Below are 15,397 nucleotides of genomic sequence, written 5' to 3' on the forward strand. Positions count from 1 at the left end.
GGCTGTTGGGTCCATGTCAGTGGGGCAGTTGAATCCACTTCAGGTTTTCATCCAAACTTTCAAGGATCTGTCCAAGGTGCTGAAATCTAGAGCAGCTCCTTGAAAGTTTGGACTTAAATCTAGAGTGGATTCCACTGTCCTACTGACATGGAGTCAACAGCCGCCAGTGTGTGAAAGGATTATAAGTTCACTTCTGGTACTAAACATCAATTTCTGGGCTCAACATGTACTCAGAGACACCTTCTTTCTTCATTCCTGGTGTATGCCCTTTGCACACACACCCCAAAGCCACTATTTTACATCTGGTGGATCTCAGGGTTCTAGCACAAAAAAAGATCTAGCAAGCCTGATGTCCGCCCACTCATGCTCTGCAATTATGGAAAATCCATTCACACAAAACTTAACATCAAGAACACTGAGTTGATGGTAGGGATAGGGATCCCGTGAGGTCATCCAACCCAACCCTCAATCCCAATACCATAGCATGGGGTGAGGAACATTTTCAGGCTTTTCAGACTCATATCAGAGGTGGACGGGGCTAGAGGTGGGTGGGGCTAGAGGCAAAAGCGAGCAAAACATTGAATGTTCATTTTACCTTTGTACAGTAGGCTAGTTTCTGCAAACTCTCATACCCCCCTCTCAATCCTGGCACGGCGAGAGTCATTTTCAGAGTTCAAGAGCACATTCCAGCCAGGCAAAAGCACTCAAAGAGGGCCAGTGAGTAATGTGACCTGGAGAGAGGGGGCATGGCTGTGGAGGAGGTGGGGCCTGGGCAGAGTCCCAAGGGCCAGACAGAGAAGCTCGCGGAGCCACATTTGGCCCCCAGGCCTAACATTCCCTTTCACTGCCATAATAGTATATTACTAGCAGTTCAGACTATATCTGATCACTTGCAAGGCATGAAATGTGCCTTAGCATTTGAGCATGTGCGTTTATATATACATGTACTCTAAGGAGAAGGAGCCTTATCCAAGGGTGGATGTACATAGAAAATATAATACATCACACAGTGGGGAAGACTGTGACCAGGTGGTGTGGTGCCTGCTCCATCTGCTGCCTGGGTGCAAACTGACGATGGGCCGCTTCAAGGTTCCTCTTCTTGGGATTCTTTATCTTTAAGCTAGGCATGGACCAGGTAGTCCTTCAAACAGAAGTGAAAGGCTTGAGTTCAGATCAGGATAGGAGTTTAGATGAAACATTAGCTTTGTGTTTCATCACTGATGAGATATGCCTTATGATCCTAAATGTTGGTCACTTAGATATGATTCTGAACAACTTGACTGCATGTTGTTTAGCATTTCTGGAATATAAAGAAGTTTGTTTGTTTGTTTTACCCTGCATCACATGCGTAAGCAAAGCCTCTTTCAGTCCAGCTCACTCGGGATCATGCCTATGATTTTGTCAAAACTCACTTTCAGACAGTCTACCAATGCTTGATGAAAATCCAGAAGCCGAAACTCAGAGTTCAGTTGCACATTACAAATGTGATTCATAAATTAAAATAAATCAGGCCGTGGCCCATATAATCCAGCATCCTGTTCTCACAGTGGCCAACCAGATGCCCGTAGGAAGCCCACAAGCAGGACTGGAGTGCAATAGCACTTTCCCCATTTGGGATTCTCAGCAACTGGTATACAGAAGCATTCTGCCTCTCCTACTGGAAGTAGAATACTGTATAGCCTTCATGGCAAGGAGCCAGTGTGGTGCAATGGTTGGAGTGTCGGACTATGACCTGGGCAATCTGGGTTTGAATCCCTATTCAGCCATGAAGCTCATTGGGTGACCTTGGGTCAGTCACTGTCTCTCAGCCTCACTTACCTCACAGGGTTGTTGTCAGGATAAAATGGGGAAGGGAGAGCCATGTACACCACTTTGAGCTCCGTGGAGGAAAGGTGGGGCAAATTTGTAATAAATAAATAGTAACCATTGCTAGCCTTATCCTCCATGAATTTTTCTAATCTTTTAAATTCAATAGGGTGATTTACACTGTTCTCTCTCATTCTCTCATTCTCTTAGTTCCTCATACTTGTTGGGTACAAGAATTCCAAATCTAACAATAAAGGAATATTAGCAATTATTGGCTTCCCCCATTCAGAGTAAACAGTACTGGGTTTAATGTTATAATGCAGTTTCCTATGTTGCAGTTCAAACACCAGTATAGGAAAGCAAGCTGAAAAGCCTGGGAAAGGTCTTCTTCACCAGGTGCTAAAATGACATCAGATTTGATGCCAGGCAAATTCCCTTGGAAAGACATTCAGCATATGGAGTGCCACCACTGAAAAGGCCCTCTCTCATCATCTGAAGTAGGCCACACTGCCCTACTTCAGATGATGAGGGAACTCAGAGAAAGGTCTTCAAATGATGAGGGGACCAGGGGTGTAATCATCCAGGGTCCAGGGTGTGTGTCTGAGGCCTCTTACCTTTTGGGGAGCTAAATCCAAGCCAAGTCGCTATGTCTCCAGTGTCCTATGAGCCAATCAGCATGAAAGGGGAGTGTGTCCCTGAGAAGAGTCCCAATGAGTGTCAATTGCAAGCAACCCTTTATTAGTTCCTAGTTCAAGAAGCCAAGACAAGTTGTGGAGAGTAAGAATGCTATAATTGCAGAAAAAGAGACAGTGAATCCTGATGACAGCATCCCATCTACATCATCAATAACTTTGGTAGTAGCAGGAGACCCTGAGTTCAGAACGTCAAGCAATCTCTGACAGTGAGAAAGGACAGTCAAATGGTGACAGTGATAGAGAAGAAGAAAGCAATATTTAAGCCTGGCCAGATTATTTTATAATTTTACATGAAGGGCATGACTGTGACAATCATGAAGGGACCCTGCACTTCTGAATTTGCCACTACACTACTGAAAGGGACTCAGAGAAAGGACCACTTCCATTTAAATACAGGAATGCAAATATAAATATTGACGCAGGTTCATGCAGGAGAAAGCAATCTTTTAGCTACCTGGATTGCAATCTATTCATTTTGCTAACACCCTATGTAGGTGGAGGCTTCTGCCCTAACATTCAAACATGCTTGCCTACATACACTGCCCTGAAGTAGTTCTAGGATTGCCAACTTCTTCACTGGCACCTACTTCTGTGCCTTTCACAGCAGCTGGATTGGGAGGCATTGGAGGGGGGGAAGAGCACTTCTCTTCACGCTGTGCAAAACCTCATGTTCTGATTTCTGCAGGTCAAGAGGCTGGGGAGAGGCCATGGCCCAGTGGTAGAGCACCTGAGGTCCCAAGTTCAATCCCTAGCATCGCCAGGTAGGGCTGGCAATGTACCCCTACCAGAAACCCTGGAGAGACACTGCAAACCAGTGTAAACAATATTGAGCAAGATGGACCAAGAGGCTGGCTCAGTACAAGGCAGATTCCTACATTCTTGAGGTGTGAAAGGTACGAGAACACACCAAGGTCCTTTATCAGGTCAGTTTGCAATCCCATCTGCTCATGAGCAATTGCAATGTGTGTTCGGTCAGCAGTGGGTCTACATACACTAGGAATGAGAGAGAAAGTTTTTCAGGAAAAAAGGAGTTTTTTTTCCCTCCAGGACAGATTTGAACTCTGGTAGCTCCTTTTCCCCATAAATTAAATACTGGTTCTACCAACTATCTAAATTGGCCCTCATGCGTCTCATAAATACCTTGTCTTCAGGCAGCCTTCTTAAGTGCCTGGTTCTCATTGCCAGGAGAGTGTCAGATTTTTGCAACCAATCATGCCATTTATGGTGATTTTTATGCAGAAGTTGGACCATGCCTGTTTAGAAACATCACCAATAAAACCAACACATTCGTGTCGACGTCTGAACTTTTAACAGTGTACAGCTTCCTCACTCCACCCGCCTGAAATCTCTGATCTTACCAGGGTTCCTCTCAGCTTAGCCAATGATAAAATGGTTGGCCCAGTTTAGGAAAAAGGCGCCTCTTTAAGACGGGAAGGAGTGGGTGAGAATTGGGTGAGTGAGGAGGCCAAAGCTCTTTGAGGAAGGGGAAAGGAGGTGTGTTTGGAAAGGAGTGAAGCAGGGAAAAAATAAGAAAGGCTGGATTAATGAAAAGCTTCAGAGTAACACTGAGGTGGTAGCTGTGGTAGTTGGGGGTGGTTTCGTATATTTTTTGGAAGTTTAAAACTGCTTTTAGAAGTTTGGTTTTAAATTGTTTTTAGAGGTTTTAATTGTATTGTATTATTGATGTATTTGCTGCCCTGGGCTTCTTCGGAAGAAAGGATGAGATTTATTATTATTATTATTATTATCATCATCATCATCATCATCATTATATGAGTTGCATGCCTTTTTGTACGAATGTGTCAATTTAATAATTTGTTTATGTTAAGTTTTTAAATGTTGAAATTCACCCAAAGACCTCTGTGTATCAAGTAGTACTAATAGCGGCAATCATCATCATCATCATATGATCAAAGTGTCTTGTGGCACATTAAAAGACTAACAAATTTCATTATGGCTTAAGCTTTCACAGATTCCAGTCCACGAAAGCTTGTGCCATAATAAAATTTGGTCAGCCTTCAAGGTGCCAAAATACAATTATACTGAAGAATATGAATACAAAGTAGGGGGGTGAGGGAGCCTGAAGCTCACTTTAGTGAAGACTGGGGGGGGGAAGGGGGTTAAGAAAAAACATGGAGGATTTTAAAAGGGAATTTCATGTTGTGTACAACTGCCTAAGGGCTGATGGGAGCTGTCGCAGTCCAAAATGTCTGGAACACAGCAGACTGGCGAAGGCTGCTTTAAGAGTGCTGAGGAAGATAGCTGTTCAGCTACAGCATCCCTGACAGACAGCCATCCAGCAAGGCTTGCTTTGTGCCCTCTTTGAGTGCTTTTGCCTGGATGGAATGTGCCCTTGAATTGCTCTCTCTCTCTCTCTCTCTCTCTGTGTGTGTGTGTGTAGAAACTTCTGACTTTGGTGTGGCTAGAAGGTATCCCACTGTGCAAAGGTAAAAGTCACATTGGTCTTTCTACACATTTTGGCCTCGGGCCACACTTCCTTTTGCCTCTGGCCATACCCACCACTGGCATGTGGCCCCCAGAAGGTAGCCTGCAAGGAAACACAGCACTCAGACTGTCTACCTCCATACTAGACAATAGGATGTAAAATGATCAAGCATCTATTGTTTACAGGTCAGCAAACTCCTGTCTGGCCCTCAGAGATGGAATGTGCCTACATAGGAATGATGATTTAATAAAACTTCCATCAAGCACCAATGAGTCATTAAAAAACAAAACTATTTTATTTAGTGGGGCAAAATTATCAAGTGTGATGTCAATTCCCTCCTGGGACAAAGCCAGTCATAAACAATTGTTAGACATTTTTCCAGTAAATAATGGGCACATTAATGAGCATAGGGAGGGTGGCATGATGGAAAGTGGCTAAGTGAATTCTGATTAACACAGTCAGTCAAGTGACATTTGCAAAACTTCTAGCACAGGAGTGGGAACCTTTTTCAGCCTGAGGGATGCATTCCTTCATGGGCCTTCCCTCTGGATGGAACCAGAGGCAAAAGTGGGTGGAACAATGGATGTGACTCTTAGCTTTGCACAATAGGCTGTTTTCCAGGCATGCAAAAATCAGAGGCTTTTGTGCATGCACGCACACACTAGGGATAGAAAGATCTGTCAATTTCTGTTCTCTCAGTTCACTAATTTTTCCAATTTTAGATTCAATTCTCCAGCAATTTGCAATTTGTTTTAAAATCAATTTTTTTAAAAAAAATTCCAGCATTTTAGTGTGAATTTTTCTAAATAAACAAATTTTATATGCAGTTTTGACTAACATACACATTTTTCCAAGCAATTTCTCATCATATAATACATTTTATGTTATTTTCATTTCATTTATTTTCATTCATATTTTTATGCGCACTTTCCACTAACATATGCATTTTTGTAAATATTGTTTGTTTGGCGAATAGCATTGCAAAATTCAAATAAGTGAGAATTTTGAAGGATGCTGTGCTTTGGTTCTCATACTTATTTATTTGATTTATATCCCACCCTTTCTCCCAGTACGAGCCCAGGATGGCAAACAAAAGCACTCAGAACCCTTTAAAACATCATAAAAACAGACTCCAAAATATATTAAAACAATACAACTATTAAAAACATATTAAAACAAAACATCTTTAAAAACATTTTTTTAAAAGTTTTTAAAACATTTTAAAAAAGAAGCTTTAAAAATATATTAAGAAGCAATTCCAACACAGATGCAGTCTGGGATAAGGTCTCTACTTAAAAGGCTTGTTGAAAGAGGAAGGTCTTCAGTAGGTGCTGAAAAGATAACAGAGATGGCACCTGCCTAAAATTTAAGGGGAGGGAATTCCAAAGGATTGGTACCACTACACTAAAGGTCCATTTCCTATGTTGTGTGGAACGGACCTCCTGATAAGATGGTATCTGTAGGAGGCCCTCACCTGCAGAGTGCAGTGATCGACTGGGCATACAGGAATAGCCTTCTATACGGACCTTCACTTTACGGACACTCATGAGTACAGACATATTTACAGTAGCACCATTCCCCTGTGACATGTTAGCAATAACCTGCCCCAGTGAGCAGTCTCACTGCTGCATTTTGCACCAGCTGCAGCTTCCAAACCAACATCAAGGGTAACCCACATAGAGCGCATTACAGTAATCCAATCTGGAGGTACCAGTGCATGGATAACAGTGGTCAAGCTATCCCTGTCAAGAAACGGCCACAGCTGTCTTTTCATCCGAAGCTGGTGAAAGGCACTCCTAGCCACTGAGGTCACCTGTGCCTGTAGCGACAAAGATGGATCCAGGAGCCCCCCAGACTATGGACCTGCTCTTTCAGAGGGAGTACGACCCCATCCAAAGGTGGCAAAATGGAAATGGACTGCCTTCAAGTTGATCCCGACTCATGGCGACCCTATGAATAGGGTTTTCATGGTAAGCAGTATTCAGAGGGGGTTTACCATTGCCTCCCTCTGAGGCTGAGAGGCAGTGACTGGCCCAAGGTCACCCAGTGAGCTTCGTGGCTGTGTGGGGATTCGAACCCTGGTCCCCCAGGTTGTATCCAGGTGGGCAGAGCTGGGTCAGATCAACTCCTCCCAGCTCTCCCACCCAGGTCTCAGTAATACACACAAAACTGGCATATTGTTTCCGAAAGTGTGAACTTGATAGATCCGGCTTGAAATGTGAACTGAGTTTAATTTCTCGCCTATCCCTAGCACATGCGCAACCCTCCATCCATACAGTTCAAGGACAAATTCTAGCAAAAACATTGGAGGGGGGCTTTAATCAGGGCCAGTGAGGGGGGACATGGCTGGGGGATTGGGGGTGGCCTGGTGAGAGTCCCAAATGCCAGATGGAGAGACTTGGAGGGTCACCTTTGGCCCTGGGCTCAAGGATCTCCACCTCTGTTTTAGCAGGATACCTATATATAAAAAGGGCGCTGGACTACGACCTGGGAGACCAGGGTTCGAATCCCCACACAGCCATAAAAACTCACTGGGTGACCTTGGGCCAGTCACTGCCTCTCAGCCTCATGAAAACCCTCTTCATAGGGTCGCCATAAGTCAAAATCGATTTAAAGGCAGTCCATTTACATTTATATGGTGACTGTGAGCCTCCAAAGTCCTACTCATTTTCACTTTTGGTGAAATCTGAGGATAGTGGAGGGATGTGTGAAATTTCACTTGTCTTCCCGAAACGCTTATGAGTACCCATGAGATTACTAATGGTGCAATGGTATACATGTCTGCTCACAAGTAAGGCCTATTAATGGAACTGAGTCCCAAATGAGCATGCATAAGATTGCAGATGTTTTATCCAGATGCATATCACTCCCATATGTTAAACCATCCTTGAGATTTGGGGAGATTAACAAAGGAATATTGTGGCCCCAGCTCAATTTACCACATTTGGAGGTTTTGCATATTCTATCCAATATAGTGTGGTGTAGTGGTTAGAGTGTTGGACTACAACCCGGGAGACTAGGGTTCGAATCCCCACACTGCCATGAAGCTCACTGGGTGACCTTGGGCCAGTCACTGCCTCTCAGCCTCAGAGGAAGGCAATGGTAAACCATGTCTGAATACCGCTTACCATGAAAACCCTATTCATGCAAAATGGAAATGGACTGCCTTCAAGTCGATCCCGACTTATGTCTACCCTATGAATAGGGTTTTGATGGTAAGCGGTATTCAGAGGGGGTTTACCATTGCCTCCCCCTGAGGCTAGTCCTCCCCAGCTAGCTAGGGCCTGCTCAGCTTGGCACAGCTGCACAAGCCAGCCCCTTCCTTGTCCGCAACTGCCAGCTGGGGGGCAACTGGGCTCCTTGGGACTATGCAGCTTGCCCACAGCTGCACAGGTGGCAGGGCACGTAACCCCTGAGCCACTCACTGTGGGGATGATCTTTAGCTGGCCCTTGACACCCAGGAGACATGAGCGGGGATTTGAACTCACAGACTCTGGATTCCCAGCCAGGCTCTCCTCCCCACTGTGCTATACCAGCTGTATAACCCTATTCATGGGGTCGCCATAAATCGGAATTGACTTGAAGGTGGTCCATTTCATCCAATGGAAGAGAAAAGGGGGACAGCATTGCTTTTCCTCTTCTCTCTACAACACAAGGGGATGGGGAAAGGACCTATGGCTACTAGATATGGCTGGACTGCAGTTCCGACCATCCCTGAACATTGGTGATGATGCTGGGGCTGATGAGAGTTGGAGTCCAACAACATCTGAAGGGCGACAGCTCCCCATTCCTGATCTAGAACTTCTGTTTTTTGCATTTCTATAACATGGTTCTTCGACTCCAAAATGCTTCCGTGATTATTTTTGCACAGGCTGGATCCAACGTTCTTAATTATGTCCCTTGGACACTGTAGTTTTGGAAACAAGTTCGTTGTGGTTTGCTTTGGATACTGGAGATCTAAGAGCTCATGAAAATGTTGTGTTTTGTACTATTTTAATGTTGCATTAGGTTACCACTTCCATTTGTAATTGTATCTGGAGATTATGAGCTCTGCAGGGACAGTAAAAGAGAGACTGAAATAAATTGATGCTGATGACATCAAGTGCAAAAACTATTTTTGTGTTGTTCATACCATAGAGACAGCACATTTAACAGATAGATAGCCAAAGGTTGCTTAAGCCAAATGATGCACTTAGGGAAAATGAAGCCATTACGTACATTCATACATCTTGATTGCTTTCAGTTCTGCGAGGAGGAGAATCTAAATCAGGGGTGGGCAGAGCTTGGAAAAGTTACTTTTTTGAACTACAACTCATCAGCCCGATCCAGTGGCCATGCTGGCTGGGGCTGATGGGAGTTGTAGTTTAAAAAAGTAATTTTTCCAAGCTCTGGGGGTGGGGAACCTGTGGCTCTGCAGACATTGGATGCCAACACCCATCAGCTCCAGCCAGTCAGTAGTCAGGGATCATGGGATTTGTAGTCCAACAACAGCTGGAGGGCTACAGCTTCCTTATTCCCGATCTAAATGAAAGATAAAATGGAAATAGTGCAGGTGCATGTTTTTGATTGGAAAACGTTAGGGTTTGTTTTTTCCCAGTAGATTAGTGCTGAGAAAACATTTGCGAAGGGAATTTCCTGATTGTGGAAGAAGGCTTCATGGGTTCATTTATGGTCCTTCAGATGTTGCTAAACCACCACTCCCATCATCTTCATCCATTGGCCATGTTTGCTGGGGCTGATGGGGTTCAGCAATATCTGGAGAGCCAAAGGTTCCCCATACCTGCTTCATGTGTATTTCAATGTTAATCTGGGCCCCATTGAACAAAAAATATGCATCCTTTTAATGTAGGAACAGGCTGAAGTTGTTCAGAGTTGAGGGAGTGGCACTTTACATGTGCTCAAAAGTCTTTAGTACTTAATTTCATTATAGACCACGCTTCATTGAAGGAGCACAGGGTGGTTTACAGTACATGATAAAACAATTACAAGGAATCTCAGAACAAACAATAAAACAGCAAAATACATTAAAACCAGGAATTTGCTGGACTTGACAACCCTCCTGACAAGTTTGTCATGTCCACGGTGGTGGGTTGCATTCCCCAAGGTATGCAGGCTTGCTTTAATCAATGGTTCTCAAAGAGCAAGTCAGGAGAATTCGCAGGGACTCACGGACAGTTGCTCTCATTTGCTTTTTCAAACTCCAGCAAGTATTTACCTTGATTCTTCCACAATGTGCCAACTTAAACCTGCTTCTGCAACCATTGGAACAATACTGGAAACTGTGGGCAGATCCACACCATATATTTGAAACGCATGTAACACACATTTAAAGCACGTGACTTCCCCCAAAGCATCCTGGGAGCTGTAGTTACCCACTCACAGAGCTGTAGTTACCCACTCTACTATTCTATGATTCTATGAAAGCAATGCACTTTAAATGTGTGCTGAATGTGCATCATTCCTTGTGTCTTCTGTTTTTAGATAAGTCAGGACATAAAATCTAGTTATGTATGATTACTTTAAATTTTGCTGATTTCATTTGCTTATTACTTATAACTGTTTTGTATTTTTAATTGACACTGCTTAGGAATTTTTAAATTAAGCTTTTTACAAATTCTTCTGAATAAAACAAAACATAATCCTCTAAGTTCTCCTAGGCTTTGCACTTCAAAGAAGTCATTGTCTGTGGATCCAAATGACTCTGCTTTGATATGTCCGCCCCTGGATTTGGGGCTATAATGTGGTCTTCCAGATGGATTTTTTGTCTAGTTTTCACTTCTTCCTGTCCAAGAAGCGTAGAGGTGTCAGTTCTTGGCATTTTTTTCTGTCAGAGTGCATTCTTTGATTCTGTGGAAACGCACATGCTAATTGCTCAAGAATGCAAAATTTTTCAGCTTTTTTTTTTTTAAAGAAAATAGCAGGCACAATTCAGATAGAAGAAATATTTTCACATTGCATTCAGTGAGTGTACAACCTGGGTACAAAAAGAGTTGAATTGTACACTCATCCCATAGCTCATACGTATTGCTCAACAGGTGTGTGAACATAGCAGCTGAGCTGTGCAAATGAACAAGTGTCCACTCTTTCACACAAACATTTGTATGTGTGTGGATAGCTTTTACCTTGTTCAGTATAATGTGTGAACAACCCTGGAGTCAAGCTTTTATAAGTCTCAGGATTTCAATGGCTCATGCTTAAATCTCCCCCCCCCCCGTTCAAATAAGTGAGCAGTCAAAGTGCTTAACTTTGACTGGATTTCATTTCTAGCCTTATAGTGATGAAGGAAGACTTGAGGGTATGTGAACAATCTGGTAAGACAAAAGGGTAGCTGAATAAGAATACCAATGGTTAGAGGCAGCAAACTTCATCACTCCCAATGATTAGTGAAGCCTTCCCCAACCTAGCACCCTCCAGGTGTTTTAGACTATGAAATAGCTGCTGGCTGGGGCTAATCCAAGGTATCTGGAGGGTACCAGGAAGGCTGGATTAGTGGAATTAGAGCAAATTGTACAAAATAAACAAAAACTATGCAAATTTGCATAATTTATACAGGTCACAGAATTCAGCTTTTTTAGATGCATGATTTTGCTTATACTTGCACAGCCTTGATGGTTTTGATCCACAATCCTGATTATAGTGAAGTCCTTGGGGTAATAGGAGGAACACTTTTCATCTATGGAGCCGGGTATTACCAATTTTTTTGGAAGCAATCTCAACATGCAGATTTGTTGGGAAAGCACCCAAGTTGAGTTTGCAAAGTGTAAGCTATAAAGTGTGTGTGTATATGTGTGTATTATCAAAATTGCAAATTTGAATTTGGAATTTGTCAAAATTCAAGATTTGGGAAAGTCGTGCTCCCCCTTCCAGCAAGAGAGATCCACATTTGTAAGCATCCTTCTGTGCTCTTTGCTGATATGGATACAGATTAGCAGTGCAGTGCTCATTTGAGCCCTGCTGAACTGACTGGATGCATCTTTTGATGAAAATATAGACAGGAAGGGCCACCTATTGTTATGCATGAGAAGGTGCTCATGATGACTACAGGTGGATCAGGGCCATACTGCTTTAGGTTTGGGGCATATTTCTTCAGTTTCCATCATGAGGTTAATATTAATCTTTTACTTTTCATTGCTATGGTTAGAGCAATCGTTTGATGGCTTGTTTGATCATTTCAGCTTCTGGCAGACAACTGAGACCAGAGGACACTGAGGCTGATGGTGAGGCTGATACGGAAGATGATTCTGTGAGTAACACCCATTGCTTCTAAAGCCACCACTGGCTTGAATTCAGGGATTCTTGGCTTTTCCCCCTTTACAACAGAAGCTTGGGGAAGGGCCATAGCTCAGTGGAAGAACATCTGCTTTGCATGCAGAAGATTCCAGTATAAAATACATTATAAAAACAGTTTTAAAACAAATTACATTCACAACTAGAAAGGGTGCTAAAATATACGTGTCTCAAGCGTCAAAAGCCAAGGTGAAGAGGTATGTCTTCAGCATACAACAAAGGCTGTATAGTGCAGGTGCCAGACACACTTTTGTGGGGAGAGAAATCCACAATTTTGAGGATGCCCCAGAAAATACCTTCTCCTGGGCCACCACCACCCACACTTCTGAGGGTGGTGGAACTACCAAGAGGGGCCCCTCTGCCGATTTCCACACGGGACCTGGAAGGGTCTGTAGTAGTGATGGGCTCCGTTTCTGCAGTAATTGGAGTTGCCCTTGGATTAATTATTATTTCTGATATTCTCTATCTTTGTGGAGAGGATGTTGAAGTAGCAACTCTCTATACCTAGTTTCCAATTCATTTTTCTTCTTTTCCTATTATTTTTTTTATTCACTTTGAAATCATCAATTAGTGTGAGTGATACTTTTATCAATCTACTTTCTATGTGAGCTCTTCCAATGTGTATTCCCTTTCACTGATGTCAATGAGGTGTTGAGTGGATCTGACAGACAGAAAGCAGCAGGGGAGAATGAGGCTTAGCTGTAACTGACAGACAGAAAGCAGCAAGGGGGAATGAGATGTTGATTGTAAACAGCAGGGGGGAAGACGCGGACTTGATTATCTGCCTTAATCTGCTCTGCAGTACACTTGAAAGGGAATGTAAACAGGCAATAACTACAGAGTTTAGAATAAAGATCGATACCAGTGGTGACATTGGAAAAATAAAAAGATATCAGAGGAAAAAGGAATCAGATTGTTATCGACCACTAGGGGGCACACTTTAAAATGAAATGTAAAAAAGGAGAAGATTGGTCTTTCTTTTTGCCATCTCCTTATGTCTCTCCTTTCCCCAGCCGTACCTCTCTCTCTCTCTTTCTTTGCCACCTGCTTTTCTCTTTGTTTCTCTCCCATCTCTCTCCCTACCTTTCCGTTCTGTCAAATGTGGGGGTTCACAGAGGCAAGCCGCTAATTAACAGATACCAGCTGCAGGCCAGATCATAAATCTGCCAGGCAGCATGTTACCATTTGGGAAGTGCTGAAGGGGAATGCAGAGAGTTGAGTCCTTAAGGTAGTCCAACGTTCATAAACCAAGAGATTCCGATCAGGCAGAGCAGGGTCCAAGGGTACGGGTCAACAGGAGAGCTGGAGTAATGTCTGCAGCAAGGCTTGACGTTGACTCTAGCAAGGAGTCTCCCTTTCCTTCCAGTCTTTTATCCTCTGTGTTCTGGCCCAGGTGCTTACAATCAGCCTGTGTTCTTGTGAGCTCTCCTGCTCCTTAATCGTGCTGATTGCCTTCGTCGCTGCAACACCTGTTGGTGTCTTCTCTCTGCTGGGGAAGGGGCAGCCTCCTGGTCGCTTCCTGACTCTGACACACAGGCTCCCTCAGGGGCTTGTCCCTGGTCTGGCGAAGGGTCTTGGGCTGTTTCCCTGCTTGTCTCCTCTCCTGGGTCTGCAGTCTCCCATTCCTCTTCCTCCTTGGATGAGTCCTCTGAGGAGGGCATGACATGTTCTCTTCCTTAGCACCCAGCATGGAAACAGTTGGTTTCTGTTCTGGGCACTGAGAAAGAGGCTTGCCTTCCTCAGCACCAGGGCAAAAACCCAGTGGGCAGCTACCAGGGAAGGAACAGAGCAATCTGGGCAGAGGAGAAGAGGGTGGGGCTGGGGAGGAATGCCTGCAGGGCATATGGAAGCTTATCATGGGCCAGATCCCCACCCTGATTTAAACTCTTCCAAGCGGTTCAGTGTTCAAGAAGTAATATTGGATAGAGGATACCTGTTGGCTAATGATAAGTTTGTTCTCTTCCTAAAGGTCAGCGAAGTGAGAACTGAAAACATACGACCGAGACCACAAGGATCCTCTCCTGTTTATGAGTATTGCATAGAAGATGAATTTTTTAACAAAAAGGCAAGACTTGGAGCAAAGAGATTTCATGTTATACCATTTAGCTAATAGCAAACTCTCATTTCTTTGGGACCATTGAAATAAATTGCTGTTGCTTTCCTTAGCCCATTGACGTCAAAGGCAAAACTGATATCAGTTGTCCATGGGGGCAACCATTTCTTCTTTCCTCCCAAAAAGCCCCAGGGAATGACACTACATAATCACATAACACTGTTGTTCCCATAAGGGCAGATTTCAAAGGGAAAGCCAACGGGCTGTTAAGGCAGCCAAGCTACTTCTTAAAGTTGAGTGGCAACGTGGGTAGATAAACCTGAGACCCCATTTCTATAAAGGTAAGCCATCCCTCACTTCGGCCCAGCACGAGATAATACCATTGTACTCAAGCATATACCATGTGCTGGAATGCCTGGACAAATCAAAGTGTTCTTGCCTGTTGTTAAAATGAGATCATTGTTGGTGCCAGGTGAGCTTCCTTGGAAAGTGCATCCTATAGTGCCATGATAGGCATGGTCTTGAAGATGCATAGTGACCACATGGTTGACAATAAGTGGGTCGGGCAGGGATTTCTGTCACCTCTTTTTATGCTGCCCATGGCAACCATTTTGAACTGGCACCTTTATCAAGGTGTGAGTACGGGCACCTCGTTTTTTTACCAAAAGAAGCACTATATCACTCACACACACACACACACACACACACACCTGACATCTGAAGATGAGCTTTTAACGTCATTATTCATTTTTTTCTGTTGAGAGTAAAGCACCAGCACTTGTAACAAGTAACCTGAAGCAGTGGAGGGCAATAGACAGAGGCAACCTATTCTTTCCTTGCTGATTCCTTCTTTAGTAACTACATGTTATATGTTCTTCCTCCATCTTAGTTGGTGTCAGTGTGTGTGAGTGCTAACCTGATGAGTCTATAATGGCCACAGGTAGGCCTGTACTCAGAGTGGTTTTATTTCCCAGTATTAATAAACCTGACATTTCTTTATTCTTTCAACCACCAGTCTTGCCAGACTATTCTTTTCTGCATTTTGCTGCTATATATAACTACTTCAATAGTAAATGCTAAAAGTGTTAGTTGATATTATGTGGGGATAAC

The 15,397-nt window shown here is 43.6% G+C and overlaps 1 protein-coding gene across 2 annotated transcripts in view; it reads left to right on the forward strand.

The window, feature by feature from the left end:
- LOC133377724 (neuroblast differentiation-associated protein AHNAK-like) overlaps positions 1–15,397 on the forward strand; it is a 99,911-nt gene that overhangs the window by 44,737 nt on the left and 39,777 nt on the right. Inside the window, exons 2-4 of one of the 2 annotated variants that reach the window (XM_061612296.1) lie at positions 3,187–3,424; positions 12,123–12,190; positions 14,204–14,299. The gene's annotated coding sequence lies outside the window, so the exon portion shown is untranslated. The remainder of the gene's footprint in view (positions 1–3,186; positions 3,425–12,122; positions 12,191–14,203; positions 14,300–15,397) is intronic. The other variant, XM_061612295.1, reaches the window with a different exon arrangement.

Source organism: Rhineura floridana, chromosome 2 (assembly GCF_030035675.1).
Source record: "Rhineura floridana isolate rRhiFlo1 chromosome 2, rRhiFlo1.hap2, whole genome shotgun sequence".
Classification (NCBI taxonomy): Eukaryota; Metazoa; Chordata; class Lepidosauria; order Squamata; family Rhineuridae; genus Rhineura; species Rhineura floridana.